Source organism: Callospermophilus lateralis (genome assembly GCF_048772815.1).
Source record: "Callospermophilus lateralis isolate mCalLat2 chromosome 17 unlocalized genomic scaffold, mCalLat2.hap1 SUPER_17_unloc_3, whole genome shotgun sequence".
Lineage (NCBI taxonomy): Eukaryota > Metazoa > Chordata > Mammalia > Rodentia > Sciuridae > Callospermophilus > Callospermophilus lateralis.
The window spans coordinates 866,130-889,974 of record NW_027510161.1 but is presented as its reverse complement, the minus strand read 5'-3'; positions in this window follow the sequence as shown (position 1 = coordinate 889,974).

Genomic DNA, 23,845 nt, shown 5'->3' with positions numbered 1-23,845 from the left:
GGGTCCTTCCCAAGAGATCCATTTGGTCCACAACCCAGATAATGTCAGTCTTCAATGTGATGCTGGGATAGGGACCCAATTCTCCCCATCTCATCCAAAAGAACTCATCCATGAAAAACTCACCGACATAAACTTTGGGGGCACTTAAACTGCATGTAGTGGTCAAGTTTCAGGTGGAAGTAGGAATTCTTTTCTTGATTAATTTCCATTGTGATTTTTTAAGAGACATTCTATAAACATATTGGACTCTCAGCTCCTTGTAAAGAAAAGAGAATATAAGTTGTCTCGTTTTATGCCTCCACATCTAGTATAGTGCCTGACACACATAATAAGTGCTCAATAAATTATTCTTGGCTGAGATGCTTTGTGTGTTCAGAGCTGTTTAATTTGTAGTATCTTACATGTGGCTGTAGCTGACTTAGGAGGGAGTATCCTGAAGATTGGCCTAGTCACATGGGATAGATAATAGGGGGAGTCCAATCTGGTAGATAAAAAATTTGGTGCTCAATGGGAGTGGCCATCAGCAAGCAGCTCCAGGTAAGAAATTTCCTATGAGGAAGCCAACAGTCCCTGAGTACTTCTTGTGTCCCACACTGTTCTCAGAACTCTACATGTGTCAACTCCTTTCCTCCTTTCAGGTAACCTGTGAGACAGGTAATATTCATTTTCTTTTTACAGATGAGGAAGTGGAGTCAGAATGTAGCCATGATAGTCCCAGGTGATTCAGCTGGTAAGTGGTACCAAAACGCCACCCCAGGGTAGTTGACTGGAGATTTCACACTCTTAACAACTTCACACTCCTACTTCTCTGCAGAGTGAGGCCTTAAGGGTGGGTCACCTGAAACTCAGGAACCTGGCAGCCATCTGGTTTCCGAAACTCAGGAAGCATAGGGTTAGTCAACAGCAAGGCTGTCTCCAAGATGGCAGCTGTGGTCTGGAGCAAAATTAACCACTTCCTGGTGTTGATGATGGAGATGCGGTACACACACAGGAACAAGGCAAGATGGTAACAAGCCAGAATCAGGCTAGGACCAGAGTTCCTGGGCTCAAGGGCTGGTTCATTGAATCTAAAGTACCGAGCCCCAGGGTATTGAAAATTCTCCCGTTCTATGTTCTCTGTTGGCCAAATACTAGGGTAAAGCCCAGAGTTGGGGTCAGAAGGTTTTCTTAAAGTGGGAACTACCTGAACAAGGAGATGGAAATAAAGTAGAAACAGTCCACCTGATGCAGATTTTGCTCTATTCTGTTATGGTGAACACAGTTCCTCTAGGCCCACCCAATTCTTTCAGGCCATATAACTGGAGCCAGTGTTTATTTCCAAAGCTGTGTAATATGCTGGGGAAAAGTTCTCTGGAGAAAAATTCTGGGACTCATTAAACAGTGGGAGAAGAGGAGAAGAGAATGAGGAAGTGAAGTAAAGAGAAAATTATAGCAGAATGATGTTTGTTTTTTTCTTCCTGTAGAAAAGAAGTTAAAATAATTGTATCTGCTGTTTAGAACATTTTTTATTTTTCATATTTTATTCCTATCTGTGCAAAACAGTGGGCTAGGAATCTTCATTCTCATGGGAAACTCTCCCAGGATATACAGTGTTGCATCCACAGGACTTTTCAGGTCATTGAGGGAATGAGTTGGAAACCGGTATTTACTTATCATAGAAAATTGGTCAGAAGTCCCTTTTATCCTTTGCTTTTTAAACACTTAAAGCAATTGACCTCTACTGAGGTGTGAAAGCCCCCTCCAAAACCCATGTTGGAGTTGGATTCTATTAGAGCAGTATAAAGAGATGGGACCTTTAATGCCAGTTAGTCACTAGAACACCAGCTTCAGGTATTAGCTAGGTAAAGCTATTATTGTGGGTTAGTTGCCTCAAAAGTGAGATTCTGATAAAAGAATGAGTTTGGCCTGAGTTTTCTCTCTTGTGTGTGCTCATCAACCTTCTGTCATGTTATGATGCAGCAGGAAGGCCCTTCTTTAGACTTACCAGCCTCCAGAATGATGAGAAATCTATCTTTCCTTTATAAGTTACCCAGTCTGTGGTATTCCATTATAGCAACAGAAAATGGACTGAGATGCCTTCCCTTTGAGGGGAATGTAGGAATATTTGTTCAAAAAATGTTCAGCACAAGCTCAGACTAGCAAATATTCCCTGCGTTTTTATTGGGATAGGGGCTTTTAGTGAAATAATATTGGAAATAATGGCCAATACTATCAAACAGGCTTTCTTTGTGGAAAGCAGGCCTCTACAAGTCCCTGTTTTCATGAACACTGATGTCTGGACTTTCACACTTTGAGATTTTGAATCAGTTGGTATGAAGGATGAACCATAATTACGTGATATTTAAAAATTGCAGAGCTTTTACTTTGTAAACACTGATGCAATCTACATCCTAATTCTATAAATACAGAAACTATTGGTTGGTTAGAGAGGTTCAATGACTTGTCCAAGATCAGAAAACCTTTGTGGATCAGAGTCTAGAGTTCCTGACTTGGGTCCCATGGTACTTTTAGGGCATTCCTTTCCTAAAAATGTTGATTCTCTGTTAGGGTTTCCATTGTTGCATGCTTAGGTGTCCCTGATTCCTCATTTGGCTTTAAGCACTTCTTCTCCAGCTGCTGGGAGTGGGGGCACTGGGACAGCCCTCATACAGACTGTTAGAAGATGGTGGATTAAGACAGGATGACTCTGAAGGCAGATCCAGAAATCCCTATAGTGACTTTATCCCAGTTCAATTCCTCTCTTTTCCAATCCTATTTCTTCCATTCCTCCACAGGAGATGGAGTCCACAGACTCTCCCAATAAACCTCTGTGTGTCCAGCTTCATCTAGAGTCTGCTTTCTGGGGAACCCAACCTATGACAATTCCCCCTGTCTTCATAGTTCTTTTGTTACTAGTTGAGTGCTCACCATGTGGAACTCTGTGCTAAATCCCTGGAATTTGAAGGGAAATAATGTAGTTTCTTATTCAAGTTGTTTGTCACTCATCAGAGGTACCGGTGGTCAACAGTCAACTCCAATGCCCTGTCTGAGCTACTGTAACTGCAGGGTGATAAGAGTGATGTGGTAGAACCTAAGAGGGGGATGCTGATGCTCTGGCTGCAGGAGTTCACCAAGGTCACTGCTCTGTGTTTCCCAGACTTTCTTTTCAGCCTATACTGGAGTCTGAGCACCTTCTCAAAACAGTAGGTGTTCTTGCGCACCTCTACAATCTTGCATCTTTTAGGTACTCTTTATTACACTTCAGGTAGAGAAAGATGTGAGTAGAGGAGAGAAATGTGGAGAAAAGTGTAAGAACTAGGGTGGTTAGGAAAATTGTGATAGTTTTAGATGTCAACTTGACTGGGCTAGGGGATGCCCAGAGAGCTGATAAAAATGCTTCTGAATATGTTTGTGAGGTTGTTCATGGAAAAAAATTAACATTTGAATTAGTGGGCTGAGTAAATAAGATCTTCTCTTACCATTGTGAGTGGGCTAATTCACCAAGAGCTGGATAGGACAAAAAAGCAGAGGAAGGGTGAATTTGTTCTCTCTGATGTGCTGACCTTGGAGTCTAGCTTCTTAGGTCTTTGGACTCTAGAACTTATACCAGCCTCCCCCTAATTTCTCAGACCTTGACCTCAAACTGAGAGTTGCACCATCAGCTTCTTTGGTTCTCTAACTTGCGGGTGGAATATTATGGAACTTTCTAGCCTTCATAATTGTGTAAGACAATTCTCAAAATAAATCCTTCCTTTATCTCTTTCTTTCTATCTCTGTCTCTCTTGCCATGCGTCTTGCCATCTCCTATGGTTCTATTTCTCTGCAGATCCCTAACTAATACAGACTAACATGAGAATTCAGTTTGCATCTCTCATGTGTTTTTCCATCTTCCTTCTCTGGAGGCTGCTTCCTCTACATCATCACCATGGTTAGACCTCAAGGGCTCTCAGATTTAGCCTCTCCCTCAAAATGCCTTTGGAATCAGATGCTGACCTGTAAGAGGGAATAATGTCAGTGTCAACATGTGATCTTCTGAAGGAGACTGGTCCTCTATGTCTTATCACCACTGATGGAGAGAGAGTGGGAACAAATCCACAGATGGGTAGGGTGTAGAAACATACACAGAGTTTTTCTGATGCTCCTGAATGTACCCCTGTGGACATAAAGGGTCTCATAGGCCTGTGCCTCCAGACATGGTTGTAGAGCATCACAAATTGAGTCATTTTGACAAATGTCCTGCTGTGCACCCTGACTGAAAAGAGGACTGGCCAGTACACCAGTGCTTAGGAGGAAGTGGGCCCATTTCTTTACCAACCTCAGGCAGTTTCATGCCATCTGCAGAGCATGCGCTATGTGCTGATCCCTGAACTGAGTCAGATGGAAGGCTCTAGTAAAATGGAAGTGAGGGCCCCAGCGAGCAGCCTCCAGCTTAAGTGGGTTGACAGGCATATCATCACCAGGTGTCTCAAGTCTGGGGGAAGACAAACAATCTGTACCCTGGGGAGCCCCAGGCCTCCTGGCCTAATTTGAGAGATGTGTTTTCTGCCAAGGGCCAGTATTTAGGACACACATACATATTTAAAAGGCCTAAGAACAGACACAAATAAGACATTAGCATGTGCAAATGGTTACAGCTGAATAGCTGAGCCAGGAGACAGGACAAAGAGGCAGAGCTGAGAGCAGGATGTTCCTAACACTCGGAGTCAGCCTATAAGCCTCAGTCAAGTCAGGTGGTAGTGAGGGCAGAAGCAGCTCTAGGCAGCCTCAGGCACCTGTAGCTATCAGATATTAGGAACTCAGTGCCCTCTTTCTTGAAAGCAGGTGAAAGTGAATACTATACAGCTGTGTGCACCTATGTGTGAAATTATGAGTATTATCAAGGGGACATAATTGAGTGTCCTCTGACAGCATCACTAGACTGTTTTGTGTACACAATTTCATGACTTGTGAACAAGAGTGTGTGTTTGCAATGTGTCGTGTGTGTGTGTGTGTGTGTGTGTATACACTTGTGGAGGCTTTCTCTGTGCTGGGATGAGGTTGAAGATGAGCATGTGAAGTTCATCCAATCCATTCTCTCTTATTCCAGGAAGCTTTTCCTATGAACCAAAGCAGCCCCCTCTCTCTGCCTGTCTGGCAGGCTTTCCCTGCTGGGAACAGGTTCCTCTTGGAGGAGCTGAATCTCCTGCCCAGCTCTAGACTCTTTCTTGCTTCCGGCCTCAGGATGAGAAACGTTTTGACAGGTGTTAGGAGACAATGCAGATGGGTCTGCTTTGCCCAGGCTGAAACCCAGATTTCTTGTCTGGGTAGAATGTACGTTTCCTACAAAATGAGGGGAATCTAGAAAAAGTGAGACTGCCTACCAAACTTTTAGAAGCAGGTGAGGAGGAAAGTTGGGAAACAAGGCACCTTCTCTCACAGAGGGACTGGGAGATGGCCTTAATTAAGAAACTACCTTAATTTGGGGCAGACAGGGGTTTGCAGAAAGTTGGCTGAAGAGACTGGAGCTTAAAGTGGAGCTAATTTCCTGAATTCTTGAATTCTTGGGTTAAAGACTCCCCAAGGCTTCCCTCTCATAAAGCAGATAGCAGTAAAAAGAGGGGGTTTGATCCAGGGCAGCTGATGGGATGGTTGCACTGTGAAAAAAAGGGCCCTGGGTCCTGGACAGCCCTCTTGATGGCCTTTGCTGGTGGAGGCAGAGAGGGAGGTAGCAAGAGTGCTGTCCACGGGGGCCTGACCCCTGGGGCATTTGAGGTGTAGGGAGCCCGGGTGAGACAGTGGGCTTTGGAAGACATGGGCAGCTCTGTCTCCTTCCTGCATTCTCACAGAACCTGGCTTTGACGTTCCATTATGGCCTCCAGTATATGGGCAGTGCTCCTAGTATTATTTCCACTTTTCCTTCTTCCCTCCTGTCTCCACAGGCCCTCACCACTGGCCCCAGTCCAAGCCTTTGCTTACATGGGTCTATATCCCACCCAGCTCCAATTCTGGGCTTCTACACAAATCACTCCAGGAGGCTTTCATGCTGTCTTTGGTGGACAGTACTCTGGGATCCTTACTCTCCTGAGTCACCTCCTGTCTCACTACCCACATCTCATTCACCTTTGTGACTCCACTTACCTGCCTTAATTTTGCCATACCTGAGGCCTCAGCCTGGACATTCTTTAATTACACTTTTTTTTTAATTCTTTAATTACACTTTTTTTTTCAGGGAAATTTCTTCACCTTGTGGTTTTAATTATTAAACCTATGTCAAAGACTCCAAAATTCAAATGTATAGGCCTGGCTTTCCCCATGAACTTGACTCACGGATCCAACTCTATTCATTTCCTTTTGATTATCTACTAGGAATCTCAGGCCTGTAACATCTTGATTTCTTTTTCTTTCTTGACTTCTCTTTTCTCAAGTCTCCATAAATGGCACCACCATATATCTACTTGCCTACACCAAACAGAAATCTAATCCTAATTTATCTCATTCTTTTAGTCCCTGGATATCTTTCTTTGGAAAATTCTACTGACTTTGCCTAAAAATACATTCTATATCCTTCTGAATTTTTCTCTCTTTACCCAGAACAATTTATGATCTTCATAATTGAGAATATAATAACATCTTTCTTTTAACTGTTCTCCTTTCCTCCACCTGTTACCTAAATCCATTCTTCACAAAGCCAAATTAGTTTTTGAGAACATAAATGGAATCATTACCCCATCTGCTTAGAATCCCCCAGTGTCTTGTACCAAGAATAAGACACAGACACCTAACCTTGGCCCTTGAAGTTATCCCATAGTTGGGATTCCTGGGGCTTGGCCTCTGTCTACCTCTCTGATGTCATCTTACTCTGCTGCCTCTTGGCTAACCCTATTCTACCTTTGGTGACTCAGAAACCCCAAGCTGACCCTCCCTTGGCTTCACTCACTGGCTGCTTCATCTCCTTGGGATGGCCCTGATATCCAGCTCTGCAAAGATGGCTGCTTCCTTCAGGCGAGTCTCAGTTAAATGTCACTTCCTCCAAGAGGCTTTTCCTGACACTGGTGTAATCAGGGCCTTGACTACCCTCTATTGTACCAACCTGCTTTATTTTCTTCATAGACCTCATCATACCCTGGTGTGCTGTTGCTTGATTATTTGGTTTATATTTTATTGTCTATTTCCCTCACTTGTATGTAGAGTCCATGAAGGCAGAAAGCCTCTCTGCCTTACCCTCTCACTTATTCCAGCCCCCAAGAAATGACTGGTGAAGAGTAAGCACTCAGTGAGTCTTTATTTAATGACTACATAAATGAGGGGACCTGAATAAGATGCTGTTTGATTTGAAATAGTTCGATTTCCTTCCTTGGAAAGGAGTGCTAGCCAATGACAAATTTTATTCCAAAGGATTCAGTCTGGTCATTTGACCCAGATAATCAAAGGGGAATGAAGGGAAGGGAGGGGGAATGGGAATAGGAAAGATAGTAGAATGAATCAGACATATTTTATATATGCATTACTTCATATAATGTTTATATGCATGCACTACTTTATCCTATATGCATATATGAATACACAACCAATGTAATTTTACATCACAGACAACCAGAAGAATGGGGAGTAATACTCCATATATGTATAATATGTCAAAATACATTCCACTATCATGCATAACTAATAAGAACAAATAAAAAATATATATCTCAGAAGTTCCTGTCCTTTCTGTAATATGTTGATACAACATTCCAATTATTTATTTATTTATATTGAAAGAGATGGATCCCATCTCATTTCCATGTCTTTGATGATAGCTCTCAAATTTTCAGAGATCTGTGACCTGCATACCCTCCCCTCATCAGCTTGGTAAAGAGGGAGTGCTATGCTGGCTAAGGGCACAGAAACACAACTCGCCCTGAGACAGGTTCTCTCAGGGTGGAGACCACTAATCTGGCTTTTCCGTGGAAGAGTTGCAACCCATTTTGGAAATATTTTTTTTCTCCAAAATCTTGTTTCCTAGGTTATAGATGAGCTTTATGAGATTTTTGGAAAGACAAAGATATCAACCATTTATATTTAATAGGGAGGGGTCTGCCATTCCTAATTTATTTTTGCACCCTTTCATCCATCGAATGTTTCTCAGTCAAGTACTAGACTAGTCATTGCCTGGCTATCAGGACAGTGGGATGTACACTCTTTGTTCTTCTATCTCAGGTGTCTGGTAGGGTTGATGCACACAAATGATGCTGGTTAGAACATACTGGAATACATGATAGGGGTGTATCAGTGTGTGGTGGGGTTCAGAGATGGGTTGTAATTTCTCATCCTGAGACGGGAAAGTGGAATTTTGAAACAGATGGGTCTAACAGAGGGGTCTACAGATTTCTTGGTTCAGGAGTTAACACAGAAAAGACTACAGAAAATGAGGTGATAACTTCTGTCTAAGTCCATCCTTGATGACCCTTTCAGGGGTCAAGCTTAAATCAATCAAACCAGAAGTTTCTGAAGTACTGGAGCAAATATTTCTCCTTTTAGAATAAGACTATAACATTCACAAAGAGACATAAGGTAAAAAATACAGATATTTATTTCCTTATTTTTTTAGTTGGTTCATTTTAAGCCTTTTCTGTTTTGCCTCAATGGGGATTTAGTCTTGTCTTTCCCACGGGAACCAGAATGGAGGCAGCCCCTTCATGTGTCACAGGGCTCATCAGATCTGAGCTTGCCCACAGCTACTATTTCCATTAGGTGAAATCTTTTTGCTCCAATTAGCACTGTCTCTGCTGTAGCCCAATTCCTTCTGCCCTTCCTTCCCTGAGTGAAGCTTTGCAGGCTAGGGCAGATAAGAACCCCGAGCCCAGGATTCTTTAAGGGGGAGCATGTTGAATATCAAAGAGGTAGGAGGCAGTTGAAGGGATTTCAGCCAGGGCCATCCACAATCCTATCTACATGCAAGGCAGACAGAAAAGGGCCTACATCCCAGGATTCCCTGTGTTACAGATTGGAAGGGTCTTTGTCAAAGAATAGAAGTGCTAGCTTAATATGAAGGACTCCATCTCTGAAAGAAAAAGAAACCTAAATGAGCTTGATTTTTATTTTTTATTTTTGGAGGGAAAGTGCGGATTCTATTTATTTGGTAAGTGGAATGGAGTGGATGTTGTCTGGAGTCTCATGACTGTTTTCCCTCTTTTTTTTTTTTTTTGGAATAAACAATCATTCATGATGCAGGTGGGAGGCACTCAGGGTGATTCCTCCCTAACATCAATGGATTTGACTCATAAAAATACAGAATGTGTAGTTCATTTGAATTTGAGATAAAGAATAATTTTTTTAGCACAAGTATATCCCATGTAATATTTGGTACTCAACTAAAATAATTATTTGTTGTTTATTTGGAACTTAAATTTAACTGAGTGCCCTGTATTTTACCTGGCAACCCTAACTTCCACAGTCTTTGAGCAGGGCTCTAGTTCCAGGGCTGTTCTTTGTCTCCTGGTTCCTGTTCCGGGATGACCATGCAGGGCTTCTTGGTAGGTTCTCCTCCTCACAGTTCTTAGCCCAGAGACCCTGGCTGCCAGGATCACACAGGGAACATCTTGTGGTAGAACTTAGTATCATATGCTATTGTGATTTTCCTTCCAGAGGCCCAGAGAGCAGAAATTCTTAATGTTGGTTGCACATTGAAAATATCTAGGATGCTTTAAAGGCAATACCCTGTTGCCTGGTTCTCAAGCCCAGAGGTTCTGAATTAATTGGTTTGGGGTATAGTCTACTTACTGGAATTAAAAAAAATCTCCCCAAGTCACTCTAATGAATGCCTAAGGCTGAGGACTAGAGCCTCAGAGCCATCAAGGCAGAAGGCTACAGGTCTGACCCGAGGTCTCATCTGACAGGGACTTAGAAAAAGCCAACCATTATTGAGTGTGCTCAGGGTTCTGAGAGGGAAGAAAAGCCAAGTAAGAATTTTGATTTCACTGGTATCTACTAATTATTTGATCGTCTTGGTCCTTAGGTATGGGGGGTTCAAGAAAGTAAGATTGGAGACTTCTGCTGTCCAAGGGCTCATAGTACAGCTAAAGGGGACATGTTTCCTACTCCTCAGCCCAATCATCTCTGAAACACTCACTGCCTCCCATGGAACCCTGGACTGGGGACATGAGATTCAGTGCATGTGTGAGGAGGTGAGCGTGGGAAGAGAGCTTGGTATGTGCAACAATAGGGAAGGAAGACTTTTGCTAGGAGCAAGACTGCTGCCTCCATATCCCAAACACCCATTTCTCTGGCACAGCTTGAGAGGCTTCCATCTCTTCTGAACTTGGGAAATGATGCAAGGATAAAGTGGCTTGGTGTCTGAGAAAGAAAGAAAGAAAGATGGCCCCATTAGTGAACTCACCACCATGGCTTGCATTTAGTTGTATGTGCTAAAAGGTCAGAGAGAATAGGTGCAATAATTATAACAAGAGCTGTTATTTCCTTACAATCTAATCATACTGTGGCGGCTATTATTACATATCATTTATTCTTATTTTTATTATAGAAACTAATGATATTGATAGCAATGCTGGTCTACAATTCCTTGTCCAAACCTTGGGACCAGACTTTTTTAAAACAGAATTTTTCAGATATCCCAAAGGTAAAGTGATAAATTTGGTTTATAAAGCAAAACCCTGGTAGCAACTGGGACAGTATCCTAACCAAACCCACTAAGAGTTCTACAGCTAATCTTAGGATTATTGATGCTGGACAAATGAATTAGCATGATGGCAAGCCTTATGTCAGTTCAGGTCAGGCTATGAAAAGTCTTTTGGTTTTTTTAAATCTTTTTTGGAGACTCTGAATATGGGATTGTGGGGATATAATACCTACCTACATCACTTATGGAACATTAACTGTTTGGCAGGCAGTTTGCCAAGTACTTCAAATACATTATCCTATTTAAACCTTGCGAGGTAGAAACCATTATTACTCCCATTTTGCAGATGAGCAAAGAGGTTTACAAGGTTGAAAGGCTGGCCCATGATCCATGGCTGTTGAGTGGAAGAAGTTAGAACAAGAATGCAAATTTTGTTCTGATTCTAGAGCCAAACTATCCTTCTATGGCTGTTGCAAGCCCAGAAAGGGGAGAGAAGGGTGCACATACATGAGATGTGGGTAGACACAGGGATGTACAAAGTCATGGTGGTCTTTCTGTGAAGGTATGTGTGTGTGCATATGTGTAAGCAGAACTTGTGTGTTCTTGTGTGAAGCTCTGTGTATGAGTGTTGTGTGTACCATACTATGTGTACAGGAGCACCAAAAGGGACGAAGTTAATATATGTTATCTACTGTGCCAGGTGCATTGTTAGTTGTTTTTCATGCATTATTTTATTTCTTCCTGAGAGCCACCTCTAAGGAAGGCATTTTATCTTCATTTTAAAGAAGCTCATGGCAGTTAGGTAGCTTATCTCAGGCCATCCTTCTAGAAGGTGGCAGAGCTAGGGTTTGTACCCATGACCCTTTGACACCATCCCTTTCCACTATATCACACTGACTCTGAGGTTCCTCCCCTGTCTGAACACTATTACCAGTAGAGCATGAACCATAAACTATGAATACATTATTTTTTTACGGGTGTAATTTTTTCTTGTGTTTCCTGTGAGGCAGTCATGAAAACTCCAAGTACAGAAGAGATTGGATTCTAAAATATACCCTAAGGTGAGAGTCGGGAAAACTGTTCTATACTTGGTTCTTTATCTCTTTGAGTCTTAATTTCCTCTCTTTGAGTATTAATTTCCTCATCTAAAAAACTAAATCTTTGGCATAAATGCTATTCAAGCCCCTTTAGTTAAGATTAAGTTAGATTCTAACCTTGAGAGGGCTTTGTCTTATTTATTAGTTTTCTTAGAGTCTATAGCACAAAACTGAACCCAAAGCAAGCATCAAAATATCCACTAAATCCTTAATAGAGTTAATGTTGTTAATTCATGGTGATTTATTTTCAACCAACAAATGACAACAATAATTCCCAAACAATAATTCCCAACTGACAAATAGTTGCAAACATTTCCTGAGCTCTTATTTGGTCTTGGGCACCTTTTATAAGCATGAGATGGGCAGAAGCCTTGTAACTACTGTACACAGTAACTTGCTAATTTAACTACTGTGGTAAAAAGGGAGGTGTTGGGCATTCCAACCCTGTTGAAAGCCACCCACAAACACATTGTAGTCAGTATCAATTTTCCAATGTATTATTGATTCCAAGAGGCATTTATTTCAAAGCAAATAATGGTTTTCTTTGGTAATTTCCATATTGCAGATAAAACTGCAATTTTGCTGATCTGCTTGTTGTCAAATATTATTGACTGCCGATAGAAAAGAAGAGAACTTACTTTATGGGTGTCTTTATTGAACTTAACTGGGGGAAGTATACAGAATTGCTAATAATTATCCCTACCCCAACTCCTGCTGCTCTGCCCAAATCTGACATGAAACTCCTCTATCTATGCTCTCTCCTTTCCTGTTATGTGCAAAAACTTCACCCCTCATCTTAGGGGCATGCACACAGTAGTTTCATTTACTTGAGGTGTCTGTCAACAAAGCCTACTGATGGTGTTATGATTCAGGACTTACCTGTGAAGCATTCATTCATTCATTCATTCATCAAATATGTGCAAAAAGCTTGGGTGTGTGGATATGGAAAATGGAGGTCAAGGTCACAGGGTTATTGGGGAAAGATACTGGCACTGGGATTTGCCTCTCCTCCTGTTGAGTGGGATGGAGGCTAGGTGCAGGCCAGGTCCGTGGAGGTTGAACATTCAGAAAGTGCAAGCTGCCCATGTCCTCTGGGATAAAAATGTGTAGCCCAGGAGCCTCTTCCTGCTCCTTCCTCAGAACTTCTCTTCTCTTTTTCCCCTGTAATCCCAAACCCTCAACTGCTCTAGTTACTGAAATAAAAGTCATGCTTCAATGTATTGTTTGTTGTCCATTCTGAGTTTAGACTCAGAGTCTTGACTAGCAGGTACTTCAAACACAACTCTTCTAAACCAACCCCCTAACAAACAAAAATGGAAAGACCATCTACTGTAGTCTCTGTGTTTATCTTCATCCCCACCCACTCATTAATGAGTGAAAGAAACTTAAAGGTCACACTGGAGTCTCATTTTCTTTCACTTCCATATCTGATTAGTTAATAACCCAAACCCTCCTCTTTATAGTACCTATTTTTATAGCTGTTAAATTATTATTAAAATATTACCTGTATGCAGAAAGTGCATAAGTGTGCTATATGTTGAGATTTTTGTCTTCAAAGTACACTATATCTCTGTAACTTCCATTCAGTTAAAAAACCCACCCTACCTGCTACTTATCCACTGCTCCCAAGGGTAAACATTCCCTTGACTTTTAACATAAGTGATTAGTCTTGTCTGAATTTGAACTTTATATAAATGGACTCTTACAGTATGCATCTTTTGTGTCTGGCTTCTTTCACTCAACACCATGCTTGGGGGATGCAGCCATGCTGTTTTGCATTATCAGTTCTTTATTTCTCAGTGCCAAGTGGCATTTTTACTTCATAGCAAGGGAGTTTTATTGTGAGTTTTGTATCTTCGTGAGGCCATTTGAAGATGTGCTGAATGAAGACAACTCATACGAAGTTTTCTTTTATAGAGCACATCTTTGAAAGTAGGACATACCTGTTTGAGATATTTGAAGTATGCCAATAAGGAAGGTGAATTACTCAGGGGAGAACTAAACAGCCAAAAAGCCAGGAAAAGTTAAAGTGAAACTTATTCCATTTTTAGAGTTTGTGCTTTGGTTGTAGTTTTGAAAGAAAAGTCATGCTTCAATTAATAACAGACAACAGAGTCAATATGATGGGAACAGAGACAATGATATGATCAAATGCCAAGAAATGACTGACAGCTGAAAAAATATCATGTGAGCCAAAGCAATTTCTCTTGACTTCTAACTTTATTCATCCAACGAATAACATTTCTTCACAGTTTTTATCAATGGAATGCAATTCCACTCAGATCATTCTGTCAACGACAAGAAGCAGCATCAAATCATTTTGTCCACACAAATAAATCAATTGTTTTTTTTTTTTAATTAATTTTTATTGTAGGTTGTTCAAAACATTAAATAGTTCTTGATATATCATATTTCACACTTTGATTCAAGTGGGATATGAACTCCCATTTTTACCCCATATACAGATTGCAGAATCACTTCAGTTGCACAACCATTGATTTACATATTGCCATTCTGGAGTCTGTTGTATTCTGCTGCCTTTCCTATCCTCTACTATCCCCCCTCCCCCCTCCCCTCCCCTCTTCTCTCTCTACCCCCTCTACTGTAATTCATTTCTCCCCCTTATATTTTCCCTCCTTTCCCCTCACTTCCTCTTGTATGTAATTTTGTATACCCCTGAGGGTCTCCTTCCATTTACATGCAATTTCCCTTCTCTCTCCCTTTCCCTCCCACCTCTCATCCCTGTTTAATGTTAATCTTCTTCTCATGCTCTTCTTCCCTACTCTGTTCTTAGTTACTCTCCTTATATCAAAGAAGACATTTGGCATTTGTTTTTAAGGGATTGGCTAGCTTCACTTAGCATAATCTGCTCTAATGCCATCCATTTCCCTCCAAATTCTATGATTTTGTCATTTCTTAATGCAGAGTAATACTCCATTGTGTATAAATGCCACATTTTTTTTATCCATTCGTCTATTGAAGGGCATCTAGGTTGGTTCCACAGTCTTGCTATTGTGAATTGTGCTGCTATGAACATGGATGTAGCAGTGTCCCTATAGTGTGCTCTTTTTAGGTCTTTAGGGAATAGACCGAGTAGTGGAATAGCTGGATCAAATGGTGGTTCCATTCCGAGCTTTCCAAGAAATCTCCATACTGCTTTCCAAATTGGCCGCACCAATTTGCAGTCCCACCAGCAATGTACAAGAGTACCCTTTTCCCCACATCCTCGCCAGCACTTGTTGCTGTTTGACTTCCTAATGGCTGCCAATCTTACTGGAGTGAGATGGTATCTTAGGGTGGTTTTGATTTGCATTTCTCTGACTGCTAGAGATGGTGAGCATTTTTTCATATACTTGTTGATTGATTGTATGTCCTCCTCTGAGAAATTTCTGTTCAGGTCCTTGGCCCATTTGTTGATTGGGTTATTCGTTATTTCATTGTCTAATTTTTTTAGTTCTTTGTATATTCTGGATATTAGGGCTCTGTCTGAAGTGTGAGGAGTAAAGATTTGTTCCCAGGACGTAGGCTCCCTATTTACCTCTCTTATTGTTTCTTTTGCTGAGAAAAAACTTTTTAGTTTGAGTAAGTCCCATTTGTTGATTCTAGTTATTAACTGTTGTGCTATGGGTGTCCTATTGAGGAATTTGGAGCCCGACCCCACAGTATGTAGATCATAGCCAACTTTTTCTTCTATCAGACGCCATGTCTCTGATTTGATATCAAGTTCCTTGATCCACTTTGAGTTAACTTTTGTGCATGGCGAGAGAAAGGGATTCAGTTTCATTTTGTTGCATATGGATTTCCAGTTTTCCCAACACCATTTGTTGAAGATGCTATCCTTCTTCCATTTCATTATTATTTTCTACCATTTGGGATTCAAGTGGGAGGACCAAATATCTTGAGTAAAACAAAGGAAGGAAGGAAAAAAATGATTTTGGTGTTGACAAATCCAGTGGGGTAAATGCAGTTTATGCCTTTTTTTTAGATACACCCTGATGTGAAGAGTAATACACAATTTTTAAACTTACAGCAGAGACAAACTGTAAATATACACATTGAAAGAAAATGCAGCCCTTTATTGCTGCTTCTTACAGATACAATAGCATTTCCAGTTTTATTTACTTTTGCTTATGTGTTTCTTTTTGTTGGAATTCCTTCCCCATTCTTTGAATATACATTTAAATTTTTAAGAAAAATGAAATCCCAAGGGTTTACAAAACCCAAAAGCAAGAGGTGTCATCCTTAAAGGATGAGCTATGTGGGAAGTGTGATGGTTCTGAATTAGGCTACTCTCTGGACCTGCAATTTCTTCTTCCTGTCACAGTTCTATGTTATTGAACAGAGAAAAATTTGTTGTTTTGCAAATTTAAGCTCATATTGATGTTATACATGATAAAGTTATACATGAGGCTTTTTTTTTTTTTTACTTAGTATGTTAAGATGATCATAATTTTCTTTCTCAGTTTACTCTGGAAGGTTCTAGTCCCCCACCAGGATATTTTGTCGACAATAGTCTCCTCCATGGAGCAATTAAGTCATGATTTCTTCTTAATGTAGTTCCTTGGGCCTCAGTTCTTTTACTTGCTGGCTTGTCCCCATTCCTCACTGTGAGCTGAGGCCCCTGCTATGTTGTCAGCAGGGGATCTTGTTCTAGGACCACCATGAGGTGAGGTGCATCCTCTTTGTCAGAAGCTTTAGATGAAAGGGGTCTAAGACTAGACTTTTCACCGATGAGGTGTCCTTTTGCCACTGCAAGGGAAAGAGCCATCTTTGCACCTCAGTTATGATTTATCCTCTGAAGGAAGACTGAGACTTCTTTTAGTCCAGAGAAAGAAAAATGAGACAAATACAAAATAAGTTCAATATTCAACGTGGCATCAGTTCTACATACAAAGTCAACCTGGACTTCACTCTCCTTGAAGCTGGTAAATTCACTATGTGTCTGTGTCTCTAGTATACACCACTTTCCTGAAATGAAGAGGGGCTTAGCAGAAGCATCTTCATGAGGATGAAGATGGTGACAATCATTTATGGATAAAGCATTTAAGGCATAACGGGGTCCAAGGAGGCTTGACTCTGGTCTAAATACATCCAACTAAATAAGGATTCTGATGGCAATGGTGTCTACCTTTATAGTGACACCACATTTCTCATTAAAAACAATGCTTATTCATTAAATAGGAAAAAAAAAAAAAACTCCAAGGAAGATATAAGAAAACAGAAAAAGTCTATATCCCTACCTTTTAACTCACATTTGGTGAATTTATTCTTTCTTTTTCTCTTTTGTCCTCCCTCATCTACTTTTTTTTTGTTGTTTTACAAACTCAAATTCACATTCATGTTATTATATATGATAAAATTACATTTAAGTCTTTTTCAATTAATTCATTACATCTTAAGCAACATTGTTAAACTTTTAGAAACATATTAACCCTGTTTCTAAGTCATAAAAGTTGTGTTCTTTATTAGTTTTAAAATTAGTTATATAGCATTTGTGGGTATATTAATACACACATCTTGGGGCCTATTTCAAATTATATTCTTAAAAATATTGATAAATGTTGATTTTTTAAAAAAAATATTAAATGATTAAATACATATTTTTATATATACTCCAGAAAGTCTGAATCAATTTAATCTCCCATTTATGGTATTTGGAGGTACGTATTTATCCTGCAATGTTGTTAACATTGAACAAGGTAATTTAAAGAAAGAGGAAAAGTAGTATTTTGATAAACAGCCAAAAAGGAAATCACAGTGTTGCTTTAATTTGCATGAAATACTAAATATATGTTTATTATTATTGCTTATTTTTGGTTTCCCTTGTGTGAATTGTGTGCTCATATTCTTGCCAATTTACTAATGATCGGTAAATACTTTTTCTTATTTTTTGTAGAGTTCTGATATAAGCTATAAACATTTTTCCCAGATATTTTCTTTAGAAAAAAAAATTAACAATTTCTCTCCCTACAAACAGAAAGGTCTAGTATTTATTTGTGTCTAAAAATTTAGCTGTCATTTAAAGATTTTTTGTTTTTGTTTTAAGGTTTAGATCATATTTCTTCTGCTTTGTTCTTTCGCTCTCCCTCTCCTTCCCTCCCTGTTTCTCTCTATTCTTTCCTTTCTCTCATTTTATAATTAGTGGGTCAGTATCTCTGGGTATGGTGCAGGAAAGAAATGTAATTTTTTTTTCAAATATGTAACCAGTTGTCTAAGAACCATTTATTAAATATTCCCTTCTATATCCCTTGATTTTAAATGTGATTTTGGTCAAATGCTGAACTTTAATTTGTATTAGAGGCTATTTCTGGAAACATTGATCCATGTGACAATTTTTCTCCAGCAACACATAGCTTTAATTACTGAGTTATATAAAGTAGTAAATGTTATTATTTAGTAGCATTAGTCTTCTTTTCAATATTATTTTTTTTGGGGGGGCGCTTCTTTTTTACTCTTTTAGGTGGATTTTTTTCCTTTGGAAGGGAATTTTGCCATCTTAATTAAAATTAACGGAACATATGGATTATTTTGAAGGGAATTATACATTGACAATACTAATTTCCTTTGAAAAAAAATTCTTCCTGTTCAGGAATACTACTTGTTTCTATTTACTCAAGATTATTTTATGTCCTTCAGTAAAATAACAGTTTGCTTCATCAAGTGCTCTGTCTATTGTTAGATAGTTCATATATTTGCTGATACTTTTGGTGGAAAACCATAGTGGGGTGTGAATATGTGTGTGTGTGTTATTTTATATTTGGTCACTAATATTTTAGTTGCTTCCTTTAATTTTTCCTTTTGCCTCATTTATTCAAATGTATACAATTTATTTATTTTTCTTGTTTTGTTGCATTAGTTAGTACTTTCAAAGTATTACACAGTAATGGTTATACTCTGTATGATTTGCTTTGAGGTTCATTCTAATGCATATTTCTCTAGTGTTTCATCATTTAGCTAAATGTCCAGGTTTAAGGCTTCATTGTTGTAAAGGAAAAATATTTTATTATCTATTTAATACATATGTAAAGCATATTGTATATAATACATATGATCATACAATTATGTAATCATACTTAATTGTAATCATATATTATGTAATTATGCATATCATATACTATTATAATATACAATCACATATTACATAAAATTATATGTAATAATGATATATATAACTATAATTCTATAATAACATATAACATATTACATATGATTTTATTTGTACATAAATTAATCACATACTTGTATGAGCAATTAAAAGCTTAACTAGAATATTTACTTAAGAGTTTAATCAAAGTATTTCCCCTTTAATAATTGATAGAATATTTGTAGATTGTAGAAACCAGGGTGAATCTTCAATTTTTGAAAATTACTTACCTGATTATGTATGTTGATTTATATTTTCAGTATACATAGGATTTGTGTTTGTGCTGATATTTTATTTGGGATTTTGCATTTGTGTTTTCAATAAGTAGTACCTGGAGATGTTTGTAAATTTGTGTGTATGTGTGTTTGTATTTATTTAAAAGTAAATTTTCTTCATGAATTTGGGGTATTAACATGTGGAAAACAACCCCAAAATATCCATTATAAAATGTACTTTTTATATTTTATATAACATGAAAATTGTCTATTCTTTGAGAATTTTAAAGAACTCACATATTTGCCTGTGTCACTTATATTGAGAAAATATCTACACTTTGAGAGTTTTCTCAATGTTTTTGATTAGATTAGATAATATTTTTCTTCATGATTAAGTTTTGACTCATTTTCTTTTCCTAAATTGCCCATTTCATCATTGTATAATTTTTAAAGAATATCTTATGCATACATTTGCTTCCTTATCTTTAATTTTTTTGTAATTGTGTCTTTTTTATTACTTTAATATACTTGATAGATATTTAGCTAATTGACTTTTTCTTTCAAAGATCTATTTCTGGGATTTACCAGTTTCCTCATTTCTAATTCATATTTTAATTTTTCTTCAGATAACTAATTTGGATGATTTGTTCATTTATTTTCATGTTTCATTTTAAATTTTATAGGTAAGTAAGTCTTCAGATTTACAGTGAAAACATTTTGGTATTAACATAAAAATTTTATGTATAGTTTTCTGTTTGTTGTAATTCCTAAATAGTCATTTAAAAAGTTATTTAGAAAATTAATCATGCTGTAATTTTGAAATACCTTTCAATTTTTCAAGAGGTTGTATTTGATTGTTTCTGCTATTTGCTATTCATTTACAAAGGTTCTCCTATTTGCAATTCATTCAAATTTGCATTATGGCTTAACATAGAATGCGGTTGTGTAATGCTTCCTGTGTATTTGAAAAGATATAGTATTCTCTGTTGGTACTATCTATAGTGAGGTGCATGTTTGTGAAGAGATTCTCAAGATGAAATGTAGTCTTAAGAGTTTTAAAAACAGTACTGGGGTTTTGGCTCAGTGATAGAGAGCTTTCCCCTCATGCATGGGGCACTGGATTAGATCCTTAGCACCATATAAATAAATAAAATAAAGGTAGTGTGTTCATATACAACTATAAAAAAAAGTTATAAAAACAACAGGTAGAGGACAAAATCTGTATAATGTCACTGATGCAACCAGTCACTTGTACTATCACTGGAGAAGGAGAGGGTTCCATTTGAAATTGAGGGACCTTCCCTCTGTCAGTCAGTGCCTTGAACATGGGTCAAGGCCTGGGAGGCAAACCTTGGTTTGGAGAGAACACCAGGGCAGGATTGGGCAGGAAGGTGACTCCTGGGGATAGAATAAATGCAGTGAAAGGAGGGTGGCTGGAGGGGTACCAGGGCAAACTTAGGTCTGGAACCTTTGGAAGTGGGTGCATCTGTTGAAAAAATAATTTCTTTTCACTTTCACTCCTTATGAATTATTTTGCCAAAGACTGTTGCCTGCTCTGGTACTTAAGAGAGGGAAATGAATCCTCTGGCAAGGCAAATTAACACTGAACTGCCCTCACCAGGTTCTCTCCCAACAAGATGGCGCTGAGCAGTGGAATCAGATGAGCAGAGGTCTGGGGCCTGGTCCTCAGTGTTGATGGGGAAGGCTTGCATATGAGGAGCCTTAGGGACATTGAGGAATGTAAGAGAGAAACTTGGAGGGTTTTATCACAAGCTTGGTCAGGTGGGTGTTTGTAATGGTCATAACTGGAGCCATCCAGTGAATTTTATTTTAGGCAAGATTAACCAGATTAAAAGACATTTAATTAAAATATCTTAAATAACATTATTAATTACATTATTCAGAATCCTATATGCTTTTCTTATAATATGATCAGCCCAAATCTGGGAGAAATCTGTACCCATTTACTGTGACTACTGTATGGCTCTCACTTTGTCAGAGACTTTGTTATAATGTTAGATGAGGGTGTGCATTTGTTGTATCTTAATTGTGGATTATACTTGTAATCAATCTAAAATGTTCCTCTTGGCCTATTTAATGCTTTGTTTGCAATTTCTATCCCACTTTCCTTTTTGTGTGCATACATCTTGGCTAAGCATTTAACCTTTATTTCTGACCTTGTTTGAGTTGTAGCTTGTGTATTTTGTATTTTGACCAAACATAAAAAGCCTTTGTCTATTAATGAGGGAATTAATTACACTGATGGTGATTTTCAAAACTGATGCTTGTAGTGGACATTGCTCTTCCTTCCCTCAAATCTTTTCCCTCCTACTTTGTCTTCAGGGAACCAGCATTTGCAGAAATTCACTCTTGGTACATCAGGAGAACTTAACTCCAGTCCAACTCCCAGGGTGGGGGATTAGTTTAAGTGTAATACCACTTTATACCAGTGAATGACTAAAAAATGGTCAGGGAATTTAATTTCAGATAAAATACTGAGAAAGGAAATGGATTTGGAGCATTTCTGGAGAAAATTGCTGTGCTCTTAGGAAAGGGTGGTCTGACTTCTGTTGAGTATCAGAACTGGAATCTGGCAATGTGATAGGTGCCATCTTGTTCCCCACCTTTGGATGAAGTTCTTATAAGGATAGCAGAGCAAAGAGTTGGGGAAAAAATATCTGAGTTGCTGATGATCCCTGATCTTCTGAATCAGTGGCCCTGAGGCTATCCTACATCTAATGTTCATGTTACATAAAATTAGGCCGTTATTTACTGTTTAAGTCAATTTAAATCAGGGTTTCAGCTACTTGTAGCAGAGTACCTAACTAACACAATATGTTCATTTTTAATTTCTTTACTTTCATTTCATGTTTTGTATTTTGATTGTTTCCCATATATTACATTTTATTTGCTTTTGCTTCTTTTATAAATTGCTAATTATGCATCTGATTTTCAATTTTATCAAAGACTGAGTAGCTTATTATTTGTGTGCCTACAGTGTTAGAAGTATCAATATCAATATAAAGCTTATTGAGCCCCTTATGTATACCATGTTACTGTTATCAACAATATATGTCTATTCATTCATTTAGTTTTCACTTCAAGACTCAGAAATCCAGAAAGCTGAAGAAACTTGCCCAAATAAAGGAGAAACTGACAGTTGTCTACTCTGCAAATGAAGATATTAGTACAGTTGTACTCCATGGCATGCTTTTAGCTATTCATTCACTTCCTGTTTTTTCTGTGGTTACTTGGGAATTTCAGAACTGCAATATTAATAATGAATTTACACTTCCTTCAACCATTTAGACTCATTCTATGTTTAAATGCTTTTGATATGTACCACTATTCCTTTTGAACCCTGATCTTTTATTCTAAATTATTTACCACAATTTATTATTGGATTAATTGATATGTTTGGGGGCAATTTTATTCCAAAGATATGTTTCTTCATATAGTTTTCATATAATAATTACTTGATTATTTATAGAATTTCCTTAAAAATACTATTAAAATTCTGTGTCTTCTCATATTTAGTGGTGCATAGGAATCTAGGCCTATTTTTTAAAAAAAATTATAAAAAAATCTTGTCATATAATCTTCTTGGTTCATTTCTACCTAGATTTTGGTAGTGATTTTTTTCTTTACACTATTAATTTTCATTTAATTTCTGTCCTAGCTCATGGAACTGGTGGAGACCCTCCTCAGGTAATTCCTGAAAACATTGTCTCTTTGAATATTGAAACCATACAGATTTTTAAAAAATGCTATTTGATCACCCCTTCCTGAATTTAAACTCTCTCCCAAGAGATAACTACTGTAAACATTTTGTATATAATTTTTATAGAAAATTTTCTATGAATATACATATACAAATAGTACCTGACTTACTATGTTACAACTCAGTTACTCAACTTTACTATTGTGTGAAATGTATCCATATAACCATTCTGTTTTTCACTTTCTGTATACTTTGATAATTTACACAAGATACTCAACACTTAATTTTACAGTCAGCTTTGTGCTGAATAGTTTTGTCCAACTATAGGCTAATGTAAGTATTCTGAGGATATTTTAGGTAAGTTAAGTTAGGTAATGAGGTTGGATGGCTAGGTGTATTAAATACATTTTCAATTTAGGATATTTTCAATTTACAATGAGTTTATCAAGACATAACCCCACCATAAGTTGAAGGATACCTGTATTTATAACTTTAAACAACATAAAGTATTATTACAGAAAAAGAGTATTCTGAGGATATATTTTGAAGGCAGGAATAATAAGTTTTGGAAGTGAATTTGGGGAGATGTCCAGAGCAAACTGGTCACCTCAGAAAGATACCCCTTTTGCAGCAGCAAGCAAATGGGCTGGTGTCTGATAAGTCACAGGAAAAGGTAAGACCATCTTCTTAAACTTGTAGCCTTGTTCCCTTCACCAGGCTCACCTGCCCATTTAATCCTTACCTTAACTCATGGAACTAGTGGAGACTCTTCCCAAAATCTGACCAAAGAGTATTCATTACTTAGTGTTGATGAGTTTTCCTGTTTTTTTTTTTCATATTTTCTCAATGGGGCATTGAAAGAAGTGAGTCCTGCATGTAAATAGCAAGAAGCTATCTTGGGGAGAAAGTAGGGCAATCGGAGATGAATGGGCATGTCACCTGGAGCCCCAGGGAGCATAGCTTAATTAACAAGCCCTTCCTCAGTGTACCTCTAATCTTTTGACAAGAAGGAAGGGAATCCTTTTTTTCATGAGAAATCCGATTATTTGATTTGAGTGGTGTTCTGACACTGAACTAGAGAGATTCAGAAAA